At 58.2% G+C, this 24,372-nt stretch overlaps 1 pseudogene; it reads left to right on the forward strand.

Moving 5' to 3' along the window:
• The first annotated feature begins 1,270 nt into the window (after positions 1-1,270).
• LOC128930362 (uncharacterized) lies at positions 1,271-2,377 on the forward strand (annotated as a pseudogene).
• The last annotated feature ends 21,995 nt before the right edge of the window (positions 2,378-24,372 follow it).

A 24,372-nucleotide genomic window follows, 5' to 3' on the forward strand; every position in this document is an offset into this window, starting at 1 on the left:
TCCTGCCGGTTTGGTTCCCAGGCCCTGTGCAGTGTCTTCGGTCACAGTGGTCTGGGATGTGGTCCTGGCCCTCCCGAGCTCCAGCGGCCCCGCTCAGGAGAACTGCACGGGCCAGGCTTCTGGAATAGACACTGAGCCACAGGCCAGCCTGGCCGCACGGGTTCACCACAGGTGCTTTGTGTGTGACGTCCTGGGATCAGCCCGTGCACGTTCAGATGACACTACATCTAAATAAGTGTAGCCGAGAATAGGATGGGCTGTCGAGGAGGGAGGAGGGCAGGCGCACCACAGTAGCCGAAGATGTTGAGAAGGCTTCTGGCCGTCGCGTGGAGGGTTCTAAACCCAGCCCTACCAAGCAGCCCCTTCCTGGGCGGAGAGAATGACAGAGAGAGAGCTGGGGTTCAGCCTACATCACCGCAGCCGTTCCTTCTTCTGGCCCCCCGAAGGCCTGCTCAGGATCACACTTTGTCTTTCTTGGTGGGGGCAGCCCCTGTGACCCGTTAGAGGTGCGAATCCAAGGCTGCAGAAGCCACCTGCCAGGCCGGGACCTGCCACTGCCTAATACAGGGGGAGTCATGGCCCAGAGGGCTCCATCCACTTTCCAAGGGAAACAGGACCACGGGGAGTGTCTTCCTGTGTATTTTCTCATGACCCTTCCTTACCTCCCGGGCCGCATTTCTCTACACGTTGTCCCTGCTCTGCCGGCACACATGGGGTAATCCTTGCCGCCCCCTCCCACCCCACATCAGCTGCTCCATGAGCTGCACTCACAGTCACAGGCCCCAGCCGGCGGCAACCCCACCTCCTCCTGGCCCTGCAGGAAACAAATGCTCAGCAGCACCATCTGCTCGCTCCTCAGCCAGCCACGCTCCAGGAGCCCCGGAGGCGAGGCCACTGCGTCCTCCTGTCTGTGTCTCCTCGTGTCAGCCGCCCCACGCTGTCTCTGGAAGCTTCCAGACACCTGGGCCTTCACGCACTGCATGTGCGCCTGGGCTGCGGTCTCGATTTTACAAAATGGAATCTAGCGGTGCTGCACTCAGGCAGGCTGCTTTTCTGGCAAACAAAGGGTGTTCTTTCGTGGCCAAAAGAGAAGTCTTTCGGGAAACGAATACGCTCTCCCTGGGAGATGGGTTTTGCACAGTGGTTTTCTTGAAGGGAGTCAGCCCTCGAGATTTTGTTCATAATCCAACATGACGAGGGCGACCCTGTAATTTACTGACCCATCAGCCCCTTCGGAATAAAGGAGAAGGTTGTGGATACACGCGCCAGGATGGCTGGCGTCGCTGGGCCTGTCCTGGGCAAGCTGATTTACCATGGACATCGCTGACCTTCACCGTGGTCGGCCTGAGTGACCGCAGCGCACACTGGCCGTGATTTCCTGGACTCACTCTTTGGCTTCCAGGCTTCTTGGCTGTGGTTTTGGGGCTGGTTTCTCTCAGTTCTCAGATCACGGTCAGAAGTTCATGGGCAGATCTGTGTTTCTGATGAATGAGGGACGCTCATTCAAGAAACCAGCGCAGCGCATGGGATGTGGTGCAGGGTCTCCTTCCCACGGGAGGCGGTGCGGGGTCTCCTTCCCACAGGAGGCGGTGCGGGGTCTCCTTCCCACGGGTGGCGGTGCGGGGTCTCCTTCCCACGGGAGGCAGTGCGGGGTCTCCTTCCCACGGGAGGCGGTGCGGGGTCTCCTTCCCACGGGAGGTGGTGTGGGGGTCTCCCTGTGAAGTACTCAAGCCCACTTCTCTGCACCCACCTGCCTTGATTTTACTTTGAAATTTCCAGCCAGATGCCACAGTGCTGACCACGTGCTCATGGGGTCAGGCTCTCAGGCCCAGCAGCTGGACTGCAGCGAGTACACGTGGCCTCAGGGAAAAGGTCCCCTGCTGCAGGCCGTGAGGGACCCCAGTCCTCCTGGTGACTGTGCCTGAGAAAGCCCCTTCAGACTTGACAACCTGGCCCATGTGTCCTGTCGGGAGGGCAGGGTGGGGCTGGTGCTGGTACAGATGGTCCTCAAGGACACAGCAAGCAGGCGACCGGGTGCCCCTCCTACAGCTGGGGCAGAGAGAGCACAGGGATCCTGACTCTCAGGTCAGCCTCTGCCAAAGCCACCCCGGAGGCCTGCTAGAAAGGAAGGCAGGGGAGGAGCAGCCCTGCCCCCGAGGGCATGTCATGCAGGTGCCCCGAGGGGGTCATCCGCATCCTGGTTGACGGGGAGCCCACCTGCCTCCCCCAGGTCAGGAACACTCCTTGGAGGCCATGTGTGGAGTGTCCGCCTGGGCTTCCTCCTTCAGCTCAGCTTCTGGGCCCTGGGAAGGGACAGGTGCAGCACCCGTTCCACCGGACTGAGCTGCAGGCAGAGCGCCCTGCCTGGGAGAAGCAAACCCACCGCTGAGGACGCGTCCTCGAAGTTTGTCCTTCCTGCTTCGGTGTCGTCCCTTATCATTAAGGTGCTAATTAGTCTCTAGTTTCAATCGGGCTGATTGCTCTTAAGAGAAAATGGGACTGCTGCGGTGGCCGGGGCTCACGGTGTCCCCAGGTAAAAGGATGGACATCTCCTCCCTGAAGATGGTCAGCAGGGCCATTTGGAGGTTTTGGCTGATGAAATGGGGCACAATGGCACAGCCCTGCCTGAGCGGAAGCCTAGGAGCCATGCCTAGGCTCCACCAGACCTGCTCCAGCGGCCCCGAGAATCCTGCCCAGCAGGCAGAGGCTGCACCTCCACCCTGGTTCCAGAGGGAAGAGGCACAACTGACATGATGCACGAGCAGGAAACGCTGGGGGAGGTGGGACGTGAGGTCCTGCTGTCTGATACTACAGTGTAACCAGCTAGAAACGGACTCAGAGCTGCACTATTACAGCAGAAAGAGACGACGTGCACACAGCAGCACTTGCTGTCCGCGACTGTCAGGCCCTGTCTCGGCGCAGACAGCTCCGTGGTTGTGTTTGAGCCCCACACAGGCCTGGGGGATGAATGCTGCCCTGGAGGAGAGCTGACCTCAGTTCTCCAAGCTTCCGTTCACCTCCTGTGCACACAGTGCCCCAACTTTCTTTTGGCAGCTCCCACGTGCCCCAGTGCTGGAGGACCGCAGGACATGCGACTTGGCCCCAATGCTCAGAGGCACACAAACAGCTTCCATCAGGGGCCCTGACCCTCTGGCCCAGTTCAGGCTGTGCTGGGGCCTCGGGATGGTTCCAGAGCCTTGGGAGTGGCCAGCACCCTTTGCTGGGACAGACACGCCTGGAGCCCCAGGCATCATCGGGCCACTGCTGGGACAAGTCCACGGCGGGGAGAGCTTCGGGCAGCCCGGGCACTCCTGCTTCCGTGAGGGCCCGGCGTCTCCTTTCCTACTTCCCTTGGGTTCAAGGGCCTCCCTCGGCCTTTGCCACACATTCTTCTTGGGTTTTGTCCATTATAGCCTTTTACGGTGGTGCAAACCATTGTTCTCAGGCCAACGTGTGGGTCCTGTGGGGACATTCCTATTAGTGTGGCTCGAGAAGGTACCAGGCACTGAGGAAGCCTGGAGAGGCAGAGCCACACTGCAGAGCCTCAGGCCAAGGGTGGCCGCGCTGGGCCAAAGCTCCTCACTTTGGCCTCACGAGCCCCAAGTTCACTGTCCACCAGGCAGCATCAGCCTGTGGCTCTGGCCCCCAGAAGTGCTGTCCAGCAGCAATGTCTCCTGCTTCTGGCTGCTGGCCAGGAGAGCCCAGCTGGGCCGAGCCTGATCAAGAGGAGACGTCTCTGCCTTCTGATCAGCATTTCGGTGACAGAGTAACCCCTGGTACAGCAAATGCGCTTTCAAGGACATCAGGTGGCTGGGCTCAGGCTGGTGCCGACACCACCTTCAGTTCCCACAGTCTGAGGAAGCCCCCCAAAAGTCACTGGAGCAGGGCCATGGGAACCCCAGAAAGGCCTTTCCTGCTCCTGAATAACTCCCAGGCACCTAGGACTTCCCGGGCCTGGGTTCCCCAGCCCAACCTCCAAACCTGAAGGACAAGCAATGGCCAAGTGTGAGGTCCCAGGAGAAGGAGGGGGCAGCGTGGGAGCGGGGGTGAGGGTAACGCCTCCAGAGGAAGACGGTGAGGGTCAGGCCGGCCCTGGGTGTGACCTGTCCTTGAAGTGGACAGACTACTGTACTGGGGGCGGGGGCCTCCTGGGCAATTGGCCAAGAGGTCACTGACGCAGAGAGAAGAATGCTGAGGCCACGGCTGTTCCAGGCCTTCACGGCCACAGCTCGGTAGCACTGCGCGGGCACCAGCACGGAGGCCATCTGGGCTCCAGCACCGGGTAGCTCACAGAAGACCAGTTGGGTTTCCCGTGAGTAAGATTCTGCCCTGGGAAACCAGGCGCTGTGGCTCACACCTGTAATCCCAGCACTTTGAGAGGCTGAGGCGGTCAGATCCCGAGGTTGGAAGACCAGCCTGGCCAACACGGTGAAAATCCATCTCTACTAAAAATACAAAAATTAGCCTGTTGTGGTGGTGTGCTCCTGTAGTCCCAGCTACTCGGGAGGCTGAGGCAGGAGAATCGCTTGAACCTGGGAGGCAGAGGTTGCAGTGAGCCGAGATCATCCACTGCACTCCAGCCTGGGCGACAGAGCAAGACTCTGTCTCAAAACAAACAAACAAACAAATAAGATTCTGCCCTGGGGTTGCGGGGCCACAGGGAAACACCAGCCCTTGGGATCTTAGGGTCAGGAGGGCGTGGCCCAGGGCTGCACTGCGTGGGGGGATCTCTTTCCAGACCCCTGGCAGCGCATCCGCCCAGGGGCGCCCCACAGACCCTCGCTTTTTTTTTTTTTTCTATTCCTGGCTCGTTTCATTTGCTTTCAGATCAACTGCTTCATTAAAAAACATCCGCCTAAACTCTGCAGACAGAGGAAGGATCCGTGCTTGCCAAGGGCTGGGGGAGGAGGAGCAGGCAGAGCACAGAGGGTTTCAGGCCAGCGCCGCTCCGCGTGACGCCATCACGGTGGGTCCAGGTCATCACGTTTCTCCAGACCCCTAGAATGCCCAGCACTGACTCTACACGTGGGTCAAGGCAGGTTCATCGGTTGTAAAGTCGGCACCGCTGTGGTGGGGGGTAGAGAGCGGGAGGCTGTGCGTGTGTGGGGGCAGGGAGCGTATGGGAAATGTCTGTACCTTCCGCTCAGTTTGGCTGCGAACCTAAAACTGCTCTAGAAAAGTCTATTTTTAAAAAGCATATGCCCGAAAGTCCTTGAAAATGCATCTTTCCCTAAATATTCAAATGGATGTTCATTAATAAAATACCACACATTTATTCTAAGTTTTAAATCTTCACAAATATTCCCCCAGTGATTTCATGATTTGTTCTCAAAAACACTTTTCCAGACTGCCTCTGTAGCTGCATCTGGAGGCCCACGTTCCCGTGGCCAGCTCGCCAGCGGTGGGCATGTGTCAGGGCGGGTAGGTGGGGTCTGGGGTGACCCTGGCTCTGTCCTCTGTGCCCCTGCAGCCCCTGTGCCCCTGCGATGCCACCATCCTGCCACGGGTGAAGCCTCATCTCCGCCTGTGTGCCTGGAGTGTCCTCACTGGGAAGTGGGCACTGCAGGGCCATGTTGCTTGTGGAGAAGGTGTGGGTGCTGACATTTTGTGAGAGCTGGGACCCAGCCAGGTGCCCCACGCACAGACCAGGCACAGATCCCCAGGTCACTGAAGAGACAATCCCACGGCAGGCAGAACCAGGGTGTGGCCCCCAGGATTGTGTCCCCAAATGATCTGTTGAAGCCCTCACCCCACATCCGTGAATTCGACCTTCTCTGGAAGTGGAGTCACTGCGGAGTTGGAATGAGATCACACTGGAGGGGGGGCCCAATCCAGCGCACTAGTGCCTGGCAAGCAGAGGAAAGACTCGGCAATGCGCACAGAGGGAAGCTGGCGTGAAGGCACAGGAAAGAAGGCCCCAGAGAAAAGGTGGAGGCAGAGGCTGGAGCGATTCCCTGCGAGCCAGGGGTGCCAAGGGCTGCCAGCAGCAGAAAAGCCAGAAGAGGCAAGGAACAGATTCCTCTCTGCTTCTAGGGCGCTCAGCTCGACACGCTGCACCTTGATTGCAGACATCTGGCCTCTAGCCGGAGCCGGGACACGTTTCTGCTGTTGTCAGTGACCCTGTGCGTGGCCATCTGCTGCAGCAGCCGTGGGGAACTTGTACCAATCTCAGGGCCAGGAACACAGCTGGGCACGGCTCTCCCTGGCTCCCTCGGTCACCGTCTCTGTCACAAACGGAAGGTGGAACAGCCTGGGAGTCCCTTGCTGCCCTCCAGGGCTGTGTCTGAGTGCTGAGCCAGCCCCAGGAAGCCACACAAAGGGGTGTCTCCACCCCGAACTGGAGCAGGAGGGCGGAGGCCTTCCAGGCCAAGGATGGGAATAGGATCAGGGCCTCCTCCTCTCAAGGTGGCCCCTGCCAGCTGCCCCTGGAGCTGCAAGGCTACAAGGACCTGGCCCTGGTGGGCTCTCACCACCCAGCAGGGAACCCACTCTCATCACCAGCCTCTCCTGCCCCTCATACCACCACCTGCACCCCACCCCAAACTGGGTGACCCCCCACAATCACAGGTCCTTCCTGCTGGCAGATGTCCCAGGAACACAGAGAGGAGTGCACGGGGGCATGACTGGGAGGAGGTTGGCCAGGAGCACCTCAGTGGCTGCTCAAATGCTCAGCATCACTGGTGCTTGAGGATTTCAGCGTGCCCAGAAAGAGGAGCACATTTATGAAGGCAGCGATAGGGATGGTGGCTGCCCTCATCAGGGAGATGGAGGTCCCGCCTAGGGCTCATAAGACGTGCGTGCTGGCAGTGACAATGGGGACAAGAGGGGCAGAGACAAAACACTGATGCAAGGATTGCATTTGAGCCTGATGAAGGAGCTGTTGAGAGTGTCCTGCTGTTATTGCCCCAGCCCGCCAGAGTGGGGGAGTCCCCATGGCTCAAGGGATCCCGGCTTCAGAGACACACACAGGGCACAAGCCGCATAAATGGGCCGGGGCACCCCTCCACCGTGAACCCAGCAGTCACTGGGGCATTCCAGAGCAGGGTGGTCTTGGTCCCAGGCTGCAGATACAGAGTTCCCAAGGGAAACCCAGTGAAGGGTACGTGGAATCTCTGGATTTTTTTTTGCAAGCTCCTGTGAATATATAATTGTTTCAAAATAAAAAGTTAATCAGACCAGCATGGTCAGTGGTGTGACCGTGTGTGTGTGCGCATGGGTGTGTGTGCATATGTGTGTGTATGTGTCTGTGTGTATGCATGTGCGTGGTGTATGCATATGTGGTGTGTGCATGTGTGTGCATATGTGCATGCACGTGTGTGGTGTGCATGTATGCACGTGTGCATGCACACACGTGCATGTGTATGTGCATGTATGTGTGATATGCGTGTGCGTGTGCATGTACATGTGTGTGCACGTTTATGTGTGTGCATGTGTGTATGCACGTGTGTTCATGCTTGTGCATGTGTTCATTTGTGTGTGCATGTGTTTATATGCATATGTGCATGTGTGCACACATGTGCATGCACATGTGCGGTATCCATGTGCGTGTGTGCATGCATGTGCACATCCATGTGTGTGCACGTGTGTGTATGTGTCCGTGTGTGTGCACACGTTCATTTGTGTGTGCATGTATGTGTGGTATGTGTGCATGCATGTGTGTCCATGTGTGTGTGCACGTGTGTTCCTGCTTGTGCATGTGTTCATTTGTGTGTGCATGTATGTGTGGTATGTATGCGTGCGTGTGTGCATGTGTGTGCGTGCATGTGTGCGTGTGGGCTGATGGCAGAATCTCAGGAGCGTGGCTAATCTGACCCATTTCAATCAAGTCCATAAAGTAATGATTCTGGAAAGACCTCTGTGGCAAACCATGAGATGACTTGGTGACAGAACCACTCAGCCATGAGATCAGCCTCTTCCTGAAGACAGCGGTGACCCTTTTCTGTTTGTGCCACTCAATGTGGATGGAGGCAGCACGGCAAGGCCAGCACTGGCCACGCATGCATGCGAGGGAGAGGATGAGTCATCGCCAAACATCCCTGTTCCCTGTCCCCACCGCTGTCAGCCCAGAGCTGTGAGGCAAGATGAGGGGCAGATGAGAGCTGAGGGCAGAAGGAAAGAGCCAGACGCCCTGGCAGAAAACAGACCTGGGCAGGAAGGCGGCGGGAGCTCAGGGGAGAGGCAGGAGCTGCAGAGTCGGGCGTGGAGGAGGCTGTCGGGTGAGGCTGCCGTACTCTCTTGAATGCGGCCCCATTGGTTAAGATGCAGGAAAAGACAGGGGTTTCTTCTAAAATGCGCTATGTTGGCTGGAAGAATGGGGGTCTTGGATGGAGCCTGTGGGGACTGGACCTCATGGGGCAGCCAGCAGTAGGTCCACAGCAGCTCCGCAGCAGCTGGGACACCAGGTTTTCCTGGTGGGCAGGGTTTACTTGCGGCTCCATCTCTCAGAGCACGACGCCGATGACCTCAGCACAGCCTTGGCATTTATTGGCACAGCTGCGTGCGGATCGTGTATGAAACCACAACTTGACTTCTTCCAAAACTCTGGGATTCCCCCAGCGTGGGAGGCTGGTACTGGGCCAGTGGTCACCAGCCTCACTGCCCGCCCACTCCCCTCCCTGTGGCTCCTCCGTGGCCCCTCCAGCATATAGGACCCGGCTCAGTTGCTCAGAGAGGGGTTTTTCCAGCAAAGCATCTGCAGGCGCTCTGGTAGTGCTCCCGACCCACCCGCAGGCTTTTGAGGATCCGCTGCAGGCTCTTTCTTGCAGGACCTGAAGCCATAATTAGTTTTTCCTCCCTTGCCAAATTGGGAGCCTGCGGGTCTGGTAGCGCTCAGGAAAACGGAGCTCAGTGTCTGGCTGAACAGCGAGCCCAGGGCACACGTGCGTGCACGTGCGTGAGGAAGAGAGCGGACGCTGAGGCACGGAGCCTCTTCTCCGAGGATTTCACCTGTCTGTCAAGGCCACACGTCCCCCAGCAGCACCACTTTCAGCAGAGCTAAAAGAGTCATCCGTTTTGCTTCAGCAGAAGAAACGTCAGCCTAGAAGCTTTAAGCACATTCCCACAACGGGCTTTAATTATCAGAGAAGGTTGGCAATACATTTGCATTTTAATTAAGATTAATGAATCATGCATGATTCATCAGGCCATTCCTCTCCGTTGGCGGAGCAGTGATGAGAAGGCCACTGTGTCGCTGAGGGGCCATCTGCAGGGACGGCGTGTCACATCTGAGAACCACGCTCGGCGGTCCCTCCCCTGCAGTCCCAGCAGCTATCTGTCCTCACACACGCTGCAGCCACTCCTCGTCGATGTGACCTGGGGGCTTTTTGCTTCTCCAGAAAGGGCGTACGGGGTGCAACTACACACAGTTACCCTGTGGGTGCCAGTAAACGCAGCATTGAACAACGGCAAGCCTATGGTTAAGTACATTTGAGAACTGCCAGGTTACACACACAGGCGAGTAGAGTCGTGTGTGTTTCCACTGCGGGAGCCTCTAACATGCACGTGTGCTCTGTGAACCCCCAGATTCCTTTGCACACAGAGGCTTTCCTTCCCGTAAACCAAAAATAGAATTCTGACTACCAGAACAGCTCCCTTGCTCTTGTCCAAGGGTATCCCAAAGGAACATAGTTCAAGCCAGGATGGGAAGAGGCAGGGCTGGGCAGGCCTCACATACTCTCCCCGCCTGGAGTTGAGGCACAGCTGACCAGCATTAACCTGAAAACGGAGATCAGAAGGCTGGAGGGACAGACCCTTGGTAGTGATACCACACTGCATTCCAACCTGACTACCGTGGCGTCCCGTGATGGATGGCGGGCCTGGAAAGAAATCAGATCACTTTACCCCCAGAATACATTTCTTTGACATATTTTGAAATGGCCCCGCAAAGCTGTCTCTTAGGGGGAAATCTGCATTCTGCAGAGAATTCCCTGCCCTTCGTAGGTCTTTTACAGAGAGTCTGACACATTTTAAGGTCCCATAAGAGGCATTCACCCCCTGTTCTCTCTGAGGCCTGCTACGGGAGCTGCATCTACATAACAAGAACCTTGCCTTCCAGGACCCCTTGCCTTAACTCAAGCATTTCTTCCTGCTGATCCCAAACTTCTTAGGCAAAGCTCAATCCTTTCAGCCAATTGCCAGTCAGGAAATCTTTGAATCCACCTATGACCTGGAAGCCCCTCGCTTTCTGGGTCAAACCAACGTACACCTTACACGTGTTGACGTACATCTCTGCCTGTCACTTCTGTCTCCCGAACATGCATGAAAGCAAGCTGCAACCCGACCACCTCGGGCACATGCTGGCAGGACCTCCTGAGACTGTCACGGGCCATGGTCCTTAACCTTAGTGAAATAAACCTGTCAATTGCTTGAGACCTGTCTGACATGTTTTGGGTTACACCTCCAACCCGGGAATTGGTCCAGGAAAACCCTCATGGTGGGGTGATTCTGCAGGTGACAGAGTCCAGGCCGCCCTCCGGGAATGGATGTACATTGGTGCCAGGGAAACCTGCACAGAGATGGGGTGGGGCACTCCACGGTGACCGGCGTCAGCGTGCATCTTTGCCGGACGCTGCTCTCTGTCGCTCAGCTGGCCTGTGAGTGCGGCATGGGTCATTCCCGAGTGTGGCTTGCTCACAGTGGGATCCGAGCACTTCAGGTGGTGCCCAGAGCACAGTGGGGGTCCCCAGACAGCGCAGAACACAGGAGGGGATGCGCATTCAATCCCGTCTCCTAAGGAGGCTGGGATGACAACGGAGGGGCAAGTGTCGGAATCACCCCCCAAACGCTTAAAACCCAGCACCCCTCCAACAACTCCCTGAGAGGGGGATATGAGGCTCACTGCACATGAGGAACTTACTGAATAACATACAAGGCCCGTTACAGTCCACTTAATGATTTGGGGACTAGGAAGACAGCTGGCGTCTATGAATTAGACAATAGGGGAACTCTTGCAGGTGTGGGGGCAGGGGAAGAGGTTTCTGTGTATTCATTCTCCCCTGTCACCCCGGCCACATGGGTATGGATCGCACTGGGCTGGAGGTCTGGGTCTCAGGGCTTGGGGAACAGCTCCCGTACCTCTGCCTGTGCTTACCCCCAGGCTACCAGTCAGTGCATCCCCCCCAGGGAACCACATCAGCGCCAGCAGCTCTGGGCCTGGCTCCCTGACGCCCTGTCCAGACCTCAGGAGTTGAACTAGACCGAGATCCAGCCAGGGTAGGAGGTGGGGAGCAACTGGGGGGGTCATTCAGGGACCAAGGGAAGGAGGAAAGACCATTCTGGGGAATGGGGCAGGGAGGGAACGGGGACAGAGGGGTGAGAGCTGGGCTGAGGCTGGTAGGGACCCTGGGGGACAGCAGTGGTGCTACCCCACAGTGTGGGCAGCCTCTGGCGAGTGAGTGTGTGTGGCCTCCCTGGCGGCTTTGGTCCCTGCTTCCCTGTCTCTTCTTGTCTACCTGAGTCTGGGTAGGAAGGTGGCAGTACCGCTGCTGAAAGGTGGTGAGGGTTTCTCAGAGCCAGGCAAAGCCCAAAGGAAGGAACCCCTGACCGCTGGGAAGAGCGCCCCGGAGCCACACCGTGGGGTGAGCCAGTGGCACGTCGGGTCGCCGGCGGGGGTGGGGCTGCCAGGGCTTGCGCACGTCTTTAGCCATGACACACGTTTGGGTCAGGACTAGGCCTGGAATTTGGTTCTGGCTTTACTGAGAAACCTGGCCGGGTCTCAGGACACCGCCCAGGTCACCTGCGCGCCAGCACTGTGAACCACAGGAACGGAGGCCGGGTGGAAGGCGGCTCTGCTCTGCGCCGGGCCCCCGCCTCCACCTCACCCTCTTCAGTCAAAGGAAAAATGAATGGGGCCCGCGTAAGAGTAACGCAAAAGTGCGCGTGTCTGGATTTTCAAGTTCTCCAAGCAGAGCTGGAAACCTGTGTTTCACGTCAACTCTCCCACATGGTCAAGACTTGAAGTCCTGGCTTGGCCACTCACCAGGCTGGGACAAGCTCCAGACTCATTCCAATTTGGTTTAAGAACCTTAACAAATGGCGGCGTTTGCTGGGGACGGGAGTGGCTGGGGGATGAGGGGGCTTGGGTGAGGATCCAGAGTTCCCTTGAGATAAGTCCGAGGACTGATGCCCGTGCCATGCCAGGACCCTGGGGCTCCGTCCTCAGGCCTGGGCCCACACACAGGGCTCTGCACCAGGCCTTGGAGCCCCTGGCCCGGCACGCCCTGCACGCCCGGCACACTTGGCTAGTTGGCCTGCTCCGCCCCCCACCCTGCTCCACCCAAGCTGACTGTCTGCTGGGGCCCGTCCCTCAGCCGTGTCTTTCAGCCTGGCCACCTGACCCCTGCTCGGGCAGGGGGCCAGGAGCACCCAATGTCCCAGAGCAGCACTTCCTCTGGAGAGTTCATGATGGGCAGAAGTTAAGGGGCTTTTCTGATGACAGGAAAACAAGCTCTGCGGGCCTTACACGCAGATTCAAGTGTTTGCCACTGTCCCAGAGGACAGGGGAGCACAGGGAGCAACAGACATCGGTCAGGAGGAGCTGGGTGTCCCCCGCCAGCCCAACCCTGTGCATTCCTCCCTGGCCCTGAGCGTCCCGCCCCCAGCCCTGAGCTACCAGGAATTTCAGGGAGAGCACAGGCCAGAAGAAGCCCCAACCCAGTCCTCTGCCTGGCTGCAGCTTCCGGGAGATGTCCGCCCCTCTTCTCTCCTTCTCCGTCCTTCCAGAGGCTTCCCCGACTCCCCTGCTCTGCCACACACACTGTTGGCCAAAATTCACTTTTAAGTATTGATAGAAAAGTGTCCTTACTGCTGTGTCCCGCACATTTTTGGGTGACTGAATTCCGACAGAAAAGTGTCCTTACTGCTGTGTCCCGCATATTTTTGGGTGACTGAATTCCGACAGAAAGGTGTCTTTACTGCTGTGTCCCGCACATTTTTGGGTGACTGAATTCCGACAGAAAGGTGTCCTTACTGCTGTGTCCCGCACATTTTTGGGTGACTGAATTCCGACAGAAAGGTGTCCTTACTGCTATGTCCCGCACATTTTTGGGTGACTGAATTCCGAGAGAAAAGTGTCCTTACTGCTGTGTCCCGCACATTTTTGGGTGACTGAATTCCGACAGAAAGGTGTCCTTACTGCTGTGTCCCGCACATTTTTGGGTGACTGAATTCCGAGAGAAAAGTGTCCTTACTGCTGTGTCCCGCACATTTTTGGGTGACTGAATTCCGACAGAAAGGTGTCTTTACTGCTGTGTCCCGCACATTTTTGGGTGACTGAATTCCGACAGAAAGGTGTCCTTACTGCTGTGTCCCGCACATTTTTGGGTGACTGAATTCCGAGAGGTGTTTGTTTTCTTTTCATGTGAGCCGGTAGGCCTGGAAGAACCTTCCACAGAGGAGCCTCCAGCTCTGATCCCAGGCCCTGTGTCCCCTTAACTCCTGGGACTCACTCCTGTTCCAACACAACCTCCCACCTGCAGGTGCACGGGGCAGTTTCCCGGAAGCCACGCGTGATCCGGACGGCTGTGATGTGTCCATAAGTGACCATGAGCCATCCCTACAGTCACCTCATAACCCCAACTAGATACAGTTTGGGTATCTGTACCCCAGAAATGCCGTGGCCACTCCAGTGCCCCAGGGGGAGGGTGCCTGGGGTGGGGAGGGAAGCTGCAGGCGAGAGAGCCGGTGGGAACAGGACTGGACGACACACTTTTGTGGCCTTTGCACTGACTCACACCACTCACACAGCTGCCAGGGGCCCATCCTGTCCAGTGTCTAGTGTCTCTGGCAGGTGGGAGCCCCGTTCAGTGACCACGGCCCCACACCCTGAACCTCCAAAGAAAGGAGCATTGCTTACCCAGCAACAAGCCCTGTGGATAGTGAGGGTCCCAGGATGGGACAAGGAGGAACTGAAGATCAGCTCTGTGGGACAGAGGCACCGGCTGTCTCCAGACTGCAGTGCCCTGACCGGGATGGGGGTTGGCAGGCAGGTGTGACTAGGACCCGGTAGCCAGCATATGTGTGGCTGCTGCAGCGCCTCTTCCGTCCCCCTCCCAAGCCCCTGCGAATCATGGGGGACCGTCACCCCTGTGGAGTGAGAAGCCACCCCCGCCCGCCTGGGGCTGCCAAACGTCATTAAGTTCTTACGGTGATGGTGACGCGGGCACTGAAAGCCCTGAGAAATAGGCCAGCAGGGGAAGGAGGGAGGGAGGGATCCGGATGCCGGGCCTTTGTGTCCAGGCTGAGGGACATCAGGGACACCGTCTGAGCCTCGAAAGAAGGAGCTGGGGGCTGGCGCCAGGGCAGAGGCCCTGTGTGTATAGGAAGGGAAGACCTGGGCAGGGAGCTAAAGGCACAAGGCGGAACACGCGTGGGCCTCGAAAGGCTCCCTCGGAGCTCTGCATGGGCTAGCCCCAGGAGTGTTAGCGAGAGCGCCCACTGTTCCCACCCACAGACCCCCAGCCCCAGCAGGCTACAGACCAAGCCTTGCTCCTGGGGCTCCATGGAGTATGTTCTGCCACCCAGAACAGACCTCAGAGAGGGTCCCTCCAGCAGCGAAGGCCCATCCTCTGTCCTTTCCTTGCTGGGCATGACACAGGGAATAAAATAATTCCTGATAGTCCTTTCCTGGGGTTTAAGGCCAATTTTTGGGTACCCACCCCAGGCTGCAGCCAGGAAAAAGTAAGGTGGGGCGTCAGGAGCTGTGAGCCGTGCAATGAATGGCCGTGGGCAAGCCCCTGCCTTCTGGGCCTCGGCCGGACACAAGTGTCCCTCCCCTGGCTGGAATGATGCCCAGCGTGGGTCCGTCCAGCTCCACCCTGCCCCCAACCTCCCCTGAGCTCACCACGCACAGGCCCACCAGGGAAGTGGGGCTGGGTACTGCCCGGCACCCCCAAGAGCTGGGTTCAGGCAGGGAGGCCACACAGACCCACCTGTGCCCAGGTAGGCAGGTCCCACAGAACCTGGACAGGTGTGTGACCTGGGCAGGGGTGACAGCAGAAACACAGCTCCTCATTAAAGAGAATGCCTCGTCCTGGGTGTGTGTGTGGCTGTGAGTGTGCATGCTTGTGAGTGTGTGGGAGAGTGTGCCTTGTGGCATGTGTGGTGTGTGTGTGCCTTCGGAGTATGTGCAGTGTGTGTGTCCCTGGTGTGTGTGTGTCCCTGGTGTGTGTCCCTGGAGTATGTGCGGTGTGTGTGTCCCTGGTGTGTGTGTGTCCCTGGTGTGTGTGTGTCCCTGGTGTGTGTCCCTGGAGTATGTGCGGTGTGTGTGTCCCTGGTGTGTGTCCCTGGTGTGTGTGTGTCCCTGGTGTGTGTCCCTGGAGTGTGTGTGGTGTGTGTGTCCCTGGTATGTGTGTGGGACAGTGTGGTTGTCCCAGAATGTGGTTTGGGGAAGCCCAGCCCCTGCAGTGAGTGGGCATAGCGTGCTCCTGTGTTGCTGAGAGCCAGAGAGGACATCTCTGAACCCACGGGGCTTTCCCAATCCAGGCATCTGGGCCTGGGGCCTGGCTGTGGGGCGGAGCCTGGCAGCGGGCCAGGAAGCGCCCCGTGGAGAGCCTTCCAGGATGATGTTGGCCTGGCCGCTGCTGCAGTCCCAGCCCAGCCTTCCAGCCTCTCCAGCTTCAAAAGCCCTTGGCCGACCCCAGGCACTGCCCGGCCATCACCCAGAGCGGCGGCCATAAGACAGCAAGACCTGCTATGCCCACTGGGTGCTGCTAGGACTGCCCAGCTCCCCTGCTGCTCCGTGGACCACTGGGATCCTGGTAGGGTGGGTCGGGCCCCTCCTGGTGACTGGTGTTTATCGGGTTTCCGTGGGGCTGCCGCGCCGACACAGGGTCGCAGTGAGGAGTGAGAATGCCCGAAGCCTGCCCTCATGGGGAGTCAGTCTCCTCGGGGCACGGCCTTGTTCTAGTGATCACAGAGGTTGGCAGATGCTGTCCCCGAACATCACGCACCTGTCACGCCCTGCCCAGCATCCGGGACGGGAGGACCAGGGAAGTGAAGGATGAGGCCCAAGGGCACCGGCCTGGCCAGGGCAAGCCCACGCCTGCTTGCCTGCCCCAAAGCCTGCTTCCTCTCTCCACCCGGCTCCCAGATTTGTCCCAGAAAGCAGGAAGGACTAGGCAGTTGCTTTGGGCACGAGCTAAGAAATCAAGATCAATAATATCTGAGTGCAGCGCTTTTAAAATGAACATTAATGCACAACTCAGGATGAGGAAAACGTCAGACTCTGAAAAGTCGAGGCCCGCCTCTGTGTGACACAGCCCTGGGGGTGCGTGCTCGGCCCACCCCAAACCCCTGTGCCTAGCGCGAGGGAAATGCTGCAGCTTCTGACTTCCAGCAGAGCTGCCCCCCCACCTCCCCACCCCACCATCCCGCGGATAGACGGTTTCCATAGCCACCAGCCCAGGTAGCCGGGAGGCACAGCGGTTCAGGGGCTGCTAAGAGACACTGGGAAGAAGGGGGATCCCTGCCAGGAAGGACCTCCACACTTCCTCCGGAGGAAACTCGACCTTGAAGGGTGAGGAGAGGAATTTCCCCAGCCAGGGCTCTCTGCTTCATGAGAATGGAGCCACTGGCCCCAGGGCCAGGGGAGGCTGCTCCCTTCCTTCCTTCCTCCTTTCCACCGTCCCTCCCCCCGCTTCCTTGTCCCTGTCCCTGCCCCTGGGAGCCTCAGAGCTCGCTACCTGGAGGGGGAATGCCCAGTAGACCGTGCAGCTCTGGCTTCCTCGCGCACTGCCCTTTTGGATGATGATTTATGGATACCAGTTGTTATGAAGGAAGCAAAAGCCGTGTGCAGTGCAGGAGGGAGTCTACTTGATTAAAAGCCCTCACCGGTTGCAGACGCCCTGGGGATGTGTCTGACGGGTGGTGAACGTGGCTTCCAGATTTCTCTTGCTGCAGAGGCTTGGGCAGTCCCAGGGGCAGCTGGCCGCAGGGTGAGCAGGCAGTACCAGGCAGGAGGCAGGGGCCTGGCAGGAAATAGATGCTACATGCAGATTGGATCACTTAAGGGGCATTTAATAAAGGAATTACTTACAGGAACAGGACAGGCTTAGGAGACCAGGAGGGATGGGGTGCTCTGGGGGCAGCCTGGGAGGGAGCTGTGTCTTCCCAAGGCCTGGAAGGGGAGGGCAGGAGCTGATGCCTACCCAAGCCTTGTAGCTGTTGGTAAGAAGGCCCTGGACAGGAGCCGCCCCACTCCCCACCCCACTCCCCACAAAGGACACAGTGGCCCCTGAGCCCTGGAGGGCTGCATCAGGCAGGGTTCTCCTGAGTAATAGACAGAGGGATTTGTCCCGGTTTTTCTGACATAGAAACAATAGGCTGTTTACATAGATGTGTGTATGTTTAGAGTTTTGTTTGTTTGTTTGAGACAGAGTCTTGCTCCTCGCCAGGCTAGAGTGCAGTGGCACAATCTCGGCTCACTGCAGCCACCTTCTCCCAGGTTCAAGTGATTCTCCCGTCTCAGCCTACTGAGTAGCTGGGATTACAGGCACCTGCCATCATGCCTGGCTGATTTTTTGTATTTTAGTAGAGACGGGGTTTCACCATGTTGGCCAGGCTGGTGTTGAACTCCTGACCTCAGGTGATCCACCCGGCTCGGCCTCCCAAAGTAGAGACTTATTTTAAAGCATTGGCTCCTGGTGTCTGGCCGGTTCAGAACCTGCAGGGCAGGCGGTGGGCAGGAGACAGGCGGTGACGTGTGCATTACGGTTTTGAGGCAGGTGTTCTTTTCAGCGAAGCCTCTGTTTTCACCCTCAAGGGCTTCCTTTGACGGAGGAGTCCCTCCCGGAGAAGTTGAGGCTGACCTCCGGGTCATCTGACGGTGGGTACTGAGCGCCTCTGCAGACTGCCTTCCCAGCTACACCTGGGTTCGAGTTGACTGAGCACTTAGGTACTGTGGCCTGGCCAGGATTACAGGTAATGCAAACCTCATCCTCCCAATTTTGCCTCTCCCATCCTGGGCTTCTCTGCCAGGGCTTCCTACAGCTGAGCCAGGGGAGGATAGGGTCTTGGGGGTGTGCAGAGAGCTCAGCAGAGCAAGAAGACGTCGGCCGGGCTGGGGCTCCTGGAGCCTTGGGCAAGAACCTGTCTTTTAGTTCCAGTCTGCAGGAAGCTCCAGGTGGGAGAGGGTGCCCTGTGATGAGATTCCATAAGAGACAGGCTTCTTCCTTCCCCTCCCCTTCCCCGTCACCTGGAACCCACGGTGGTGGAGTATGGGGCAAACGCCTGTGCTGACCTGTGAGCTTTGGTTTCCTCCACTAGAAAACTGGAGAGCTGAAAACACATCCTTGCAGAACATGTGAAATGACCTCCTGACATGCCCGACGCTGCCTGTGCGGGCTCTGGTGATGCCTCAGCGCCTTCTGAAGACACACCCTCCTTCATCCCACACAGTCTCTTGGGGCAGAGATGGGAGAGCTGCGGGCTCAGGCGATTTCCCCCACCAAGTGTTGCAATGCACTGAGAACTCCTCCAGGAGCGTCCGAGGCCACCTGCATTTTCAGAAGAAACTTCCACCATAGAGGCGATTTTTTTCGGGATGGGGGGAAGCCTTGAGAGGCACAGCTCCAGCAGGCACAGCGTCTGATGAGCTCGGAGACCCTCCTGCTGCGCCTGAGAACCCAGTGATGGCACCAGACCCCCAAGCAGGCAGGGAAGCATCGGGCGCTCCTGGGCGTATGAGGGCTCCTCTGCAGGGCCGGGAGGCACCGGCTCACTTAGACTCCTCCGTCTATCACAGAGTAGAATGTGGAGGCAGCCATGAAAATCATAGAAACCGTGTGTGGACCCCCAGCCTGGCAGGAGGGAGGAAGTGAAATTGGGGGTGCACCCAGTAGAGACACCTCCCCTACCCCAGACCTGCTGGGCCCTCTGCAGTCTCCTCCTCTAGCCTGGCCAGTATTCACAGTGGGGGCACGCTCACTGAGCTCTCACACTGCTTTCCCTCCTCTCCCTGGCCCCCGGGGACTCCCTGTCTGCCAAGTGATACAATGCACACCTTCAACTGAACACGTTCCACCCTGACACAGCGTCACTCCACTCCACGTGTGTCTAAGAGCCCTGCCACAGCGACTCCATCACTGCTTTCTGCTCTTGGTGCTGGTTTTTTCTTTCCTTTCCTTTTCTTTTCCTTTTTTTTTTTTTTGAGATGGAGTCTTGTTCTATTGCCCAGGCTAGAGTGCAATGCCTCGATCTCAGCTCACTGCAACCTCCGCCTCCTGGGTTCAAGCAATTCTCCTGTCTCAGCCTCCTGAGTAGCTGGGACTACAGGCATGTGCCACCACGCCTGGCTACTTTTTGTAATTTTAGTAGAGATGGGGTTTCACCATGTTGGTCAGGCTGGTCTCAAACTCCTGACCTCGTGATCCGCCCCATGCAGGTGTTTTGACTGCCATTGTTAGGGGCCGCACAGGGTTGGGAGACGCTAGACCGTGACACGTTAACAAACAAACCTCCAAAATCTCATAGCTTAATCCTGCTACAATGTATTTCTCTCTAGGGCAAGCAGCACACTGATTGGCAGGGCTCTCCTCCGGGGTCACTGGGGATCCCGGCTCCCCATCTCCTGTGCCACCCTCACAGGCATGCCTCCAGGATTGCACATCAGAGAGGGGCCTGTGGAGGAGGCATGCAGCTCCGAGTGTGTTGACAAGCAGACACACGGTCCTTCTGCTCAGAGCCCATTGGCCATGGCTGGTCACATGGTCCCAACCTCACCTCGAGGGACGCTGGGAGTGAAGAAGAGCACGTGGACTATTTAGTGAATACTACTGCCCTTCCTCCACAGAAATGTGGGACAGCTGGCCATGTCTAAAATTAATCCATTTTTAAGAATGTTCAGTAAGATCCCATCCTGGGAAGAAAACCCTATTTAAAAATACATCATATAGAATATATAAAACATATACACATACAGATATAGAGTGTATGTGTTATCTATTGCCATGTAGCAAATTACCCCAAAACTGAGCAGTGTAAAACAACAAACCTTCATCATCTTACAGTTTCAGTGGCTCCAGGATTTTCAAGAAGCCTCGTGGGGAGGCTGCGGCACAGGATCTGGCCAGGGCTGCAACACCTGCAGGTACACTGGGCTGGGAGATCCCTTTCCAAGGAAGCTTGCTCACGTGGTTGCTGGGGAGAAGCCTCCGATTCTCACAAGGCCACTGGTGGGGGCCGGAGCTTCTCACAGGCTGTTGGCGGGAGGCCTCCGTTTCTGGCCCCATGGGCGTCTCCACAGGGCTCCTTGAGCATCCTCTCAACATGGCGACTGGCTTCCCCCAGACTGACCCCAGAGAGAGCAAGGTAGAATCCACAAAGCCATCTGCCAGCTAGTCTGGGACATCACTCACTCTCACGTGGGCCAGCTCAGATGCTGTGATACCAAGACACTGTGATGGTCAATTTCACATGTCACCTTGACTGGGCCATGAGGTGGTGAGACATTTGGCCACTCGTGCTCTGGGGTGTCTGTGAGCTGTCTCTGGATGAGATCAGCATCTGAGCTGAAGGACCCCTGTGTGGGTGGGCCTCCTCCAATCCCTTGAAGGCCTGAACAGACAAAAGGCTGAGGGAGGGCTAACTTGCTTTCTCTGCCTGTAGTCTTCAAACTGGGGCATGGGTCTCATCCGGCCTTCAGATTTGAACTGGACTAAACCTCAGCGCTCCTGGGTCTCAGGCCTTCAGACTCAGATGGGGACATGGGCCCTCTTCAGTCTCCAGGTGACAGATCTCAGGACATCTCAACTTCTGTGATCACATGAGCCAATTCCCCAGAACTAATGAGCAAGCCCATCTCCTCTTGGTTCTGTTTCTCTGGAGAGCCCTGGTGCTCTCACTGGGGAGCCTGGCGGTGAGCACCCCAGGCGACATCCTGGAAGCTGCCACAGAGAGAGAGAGGGTGCATGGTTTTATTTTGAGTGGGATTTTTACTAGAGCCCTGGAATTGATGGCTAAGGTCCACAGATGAAAATGGCAGAGGGTCCAAGCAACCCCCCCGACACCACCCTGCACAGTCTCCACATTGTAAGAAACTCACCAGGCCCAGACACGCCCTGCAGGGCTGAGCACGAGTGACCCACGAGTTACCCAGCCGCGGCCCAAGCCTCCATGTGGGGACAGGGAGGTCGGAGTCATCAAGGCTGGTGGCTCACTGTGGCAGCCAGCCCAGAGGGTGGAGGGGAATGAGCGGAGAGCACACACACCTCTCTGTCCTCACCCAACATCTGGAGAGCCGGCAGCCTCGCCCTGGGCCCAGGAGCACTGACTTTTCAGGAGATTTGAGCTTTCAACTGGGCTGGGCTGCATTTCCACAATTAAAAGTGAGCAGACGGCCGGGCGCAGTGGCTCATGCCTGTAATCCCAGCACTTTGGGAGGCCAAAGCAGGCGGATCACTTGAGGTCAGGAATTCAAGACCAACCTGGCCAACACAGCAAGACCTGTCTCTGCTAAAAATACGAAGCATTAGGCAGGTGTGGTCGTGGGTGCCTGTAATCCCAGCTACTCTGGAGGCTGAGGCATGAGAATCACTCGAACCTGGGAGGCAGACGTTGCAGCGAGCTGAGATCGTGCCACTGCACGCCTGGGCGACAGAGCGAGACTCAGTGGAGTCTGCCCCAGCGGCTGTGAGGACAGGGAGGGGAGTGGGGCAGGGCTTGGCTGAAAGCTGCGATTGGTCAAAGCAAGGCAGTCTGTGCTCACCCCAGGTCTGAGGCTGGGCCAGTGACGGCGTGGAGGCAGCACAGGCGTGGCCAGGCTCTGTCTGCTCGGCCATGTGCACCACCGGCAGAATTCTAAGAAAAACAATGGCAGGTAATGTGTGTTCGTCTGTTCTCACATTACTGTAACGAAGTACACGAGGCCGGGCGCTGTGGCTCACGCCTGTAATCCCTGCACTTTAGGAGGCCGAGGCGGGCAGATCACGAGGTCAGTAGATGGAGACCATCCTGGCCAATAGGGTGAAACCCCATCTCTACTAAAAATACAAAAGGTGGTGGGTGCCTGTAGTCCCAGCTACTCCAGAGGCTGAGGCAGGACAACGGCTTGAACCCCGGGAGGCGGAGGTTGCAGTCAGCTGAGATCGCGCCACTGCACTCCAGACAGAGTGAGACTATGTTGAAAGAGAGAGAGAGAGAGAGAGAGGGAGTGAGGGAGGGAGGGAGAGAGGGAGGGAGGAAGGAGGGAGGGAGGGAGGGAGGAAGGAGGGGGGAGGGAGGGAGGGAGGGAGGAGGGAGGGTGGGAGGGAGGCAGGGAGGAGGGAGGGAGGGGGGAGGGGGGAGGGGGGAGGGAGGGAAGAGGGAGGGAGGAAGGAGGGAGGGGAGGAGGGAGGGAAGAGGGAGGGAGGGAGGGAGGAAGGAGGGAGGGAGGGAGGGAGAGAGGGAGGGAGGAAGGAGGGAGGGAGGGAGGAAGGAGGGAGGAGGGAGGGAGGAGGGAGGGAGGAGGGAGGGAGGGAGGGGGGAGGGGGGAGGGGGGAGGGAGGGAGGGGGGAGGGAGGGAGGAAGGAGGGAGGGGAGGAGGGAGGGAAGAGGGAGGGAGGAAGGGAGGGAGGGAGGAAGGAGGGAGGGAGGGAGGGAGGAAGGAGGGAGGGAGGGAGGGAGGAAGGAGGGAGGAGGGAGGGAGGGAGGAGGGAGGGAGGGAGGGAGGGAGGAGGGAGGGAGGGAGGGAGGCAGGGAGGAGGGAGGGAGGGGGGAGGGGGGGGGGGAGGGGGGAGGGAGGGAAGAGGGAGGGAGGAAGGAGGGAGGGTGGGAGGGAGGGAAGAGGGAGGGAGGGAGGGAGGGAGGAAGGAGGGAGGGAGGGAGGGAGGGAGGGAGGGAGGAAGACACGAGACTGGAGAATTTGTAAGGAAGGAGGTTGAATTGGCTCATGGTTCTGCTGGTGGTGCAGGAAGCACAGCAGCTTCAGCTTCTCCCCTGGGGAGGCCTCTGGAAGCTTCAAGTCATGGCAGGAGGTGACAGGGAGCAGGTGCGTCTTCCGCGGTGACAGCAGGAGGAAGAGAGGAGAGAGTGGGGCGAGGGGCCACACGCTTTTAAATGACCAGATCTCATGAGCACTCACTATTGTGAGGACAGCACCAAAGGCACGGTGCTGAACCGTCCATGGGAAATCCACCCCGACCAGCCCACCGCCTCCCCCAGGCCCCACCTCCAACGCCGGGGATTAGAATTCCGCCTGCGGTTTCAGGGGACAGCTCGAAACCCTGGCCTTGTGCATGCCCAGGGCTGCTTTAAGGAGCTGATTTATCGCCCAGGAAGTGAAAAGACGGGAAGAAGAAAGGAGTTAGGAAGGGACAGGCTGAGACGCATGAGCTAGAGACCCCCGTCCGACTACTGCGAACGGGTTGGCGCTGCTTCCCCGCGATTAAGAGTGAGTGGGGCGGGATGTCTGCAGTCCCTCACGGGGTGAGGGCAGGCACAGTTGCTCCTACCGAGCGTGGGCCTCTCCCGGCCCTCAGGGACAGAGAGCCATGGAGGATGCAGCCCAGCCAGCGCAGGGAGCTGAGGAACCCCCAGTCCATGGCAAGAACATGCACTTGGCCTCACAGCCCACCCCAGGACTTGGGTGGTCCTGTTTGTAATGACAGGCAGCAGAAGGCGTTTCCATGTAAATTCCCACAAAGCTCAGGCTCTCTTGCTCCGGCTTCTGTGACCGGGAAGCCTGGGACACTGATTCGGAGGACCTTCAGCCAGAAAGGGGACCTGCCACCTTCACAGCAGCACCCAGAGAGCAGCTTCCACAGGGCTGGACCCAGGACCCCAAACCATTGCCCTGAGGCTCCGCCCCTCTGCCAGGCTGGCGCCAGGTGTCCTGTCCAGCATAGCCAAGGCAGCCAGTGGCCGTGTCCATTCAGATCTGCCCTCCCACTGTTCCCAAATGAGCTTCTGGGGCCAGAGGTTTTGACTTGGAATTGAGCGAGGTGAAAACTGTGAGAAGAGCCCCCTGGGCAAGGAAGCCCCTCTTCCAGCACAGTCAATTCTGCTGCAAAATGTATTCCTGACCCTCCAGGCCGCCAGCGGAGGGAGAGCCAAGGCCCAGGAGGCTGCGTGAAGACACCCCGGCCACTGGCCGTGTCCCCAGGGCCTACATGCTACACTCTCTGTCAGAGTTCCTGGTGCAGGGGGAGGCTAGTCCATAAAGATGGTGTCCACTTATGCGCCAGGCACAGGAAGGGGCCGGGGATACGGAGTGCCCTGAAACACACGCCCCTCCCTCACAGTGCTTACCCATTTGGCCAGGGAGGTGCAGACCCCGCCCAGCCTCCGTCCTCCCCTTTGCTGGCTGCAGACAAGCCTCTCTTTTCTGTAGGCTGACCCCATCCAATCATCAGGACAGACGCAGGCTCCCTCGCCAGCCACGGTGACTGGTTCTGGGAGCTC

The sequence above is a fragment of the Callithrix jacchus genome, chromosome 21 (assembly GCF_049354715.1).
Source record: "Callithrix jacchus isolate 240 chromosome 21, calJac240_pri, whole genome shotgun sequence".
In the NCBI taxonomy this organism is placed as follows: Eukaryota; Metazoa; Chordata; class Mammalia; order Primates; family Cebidae; genus Callithrix; species Callithrix jacchus.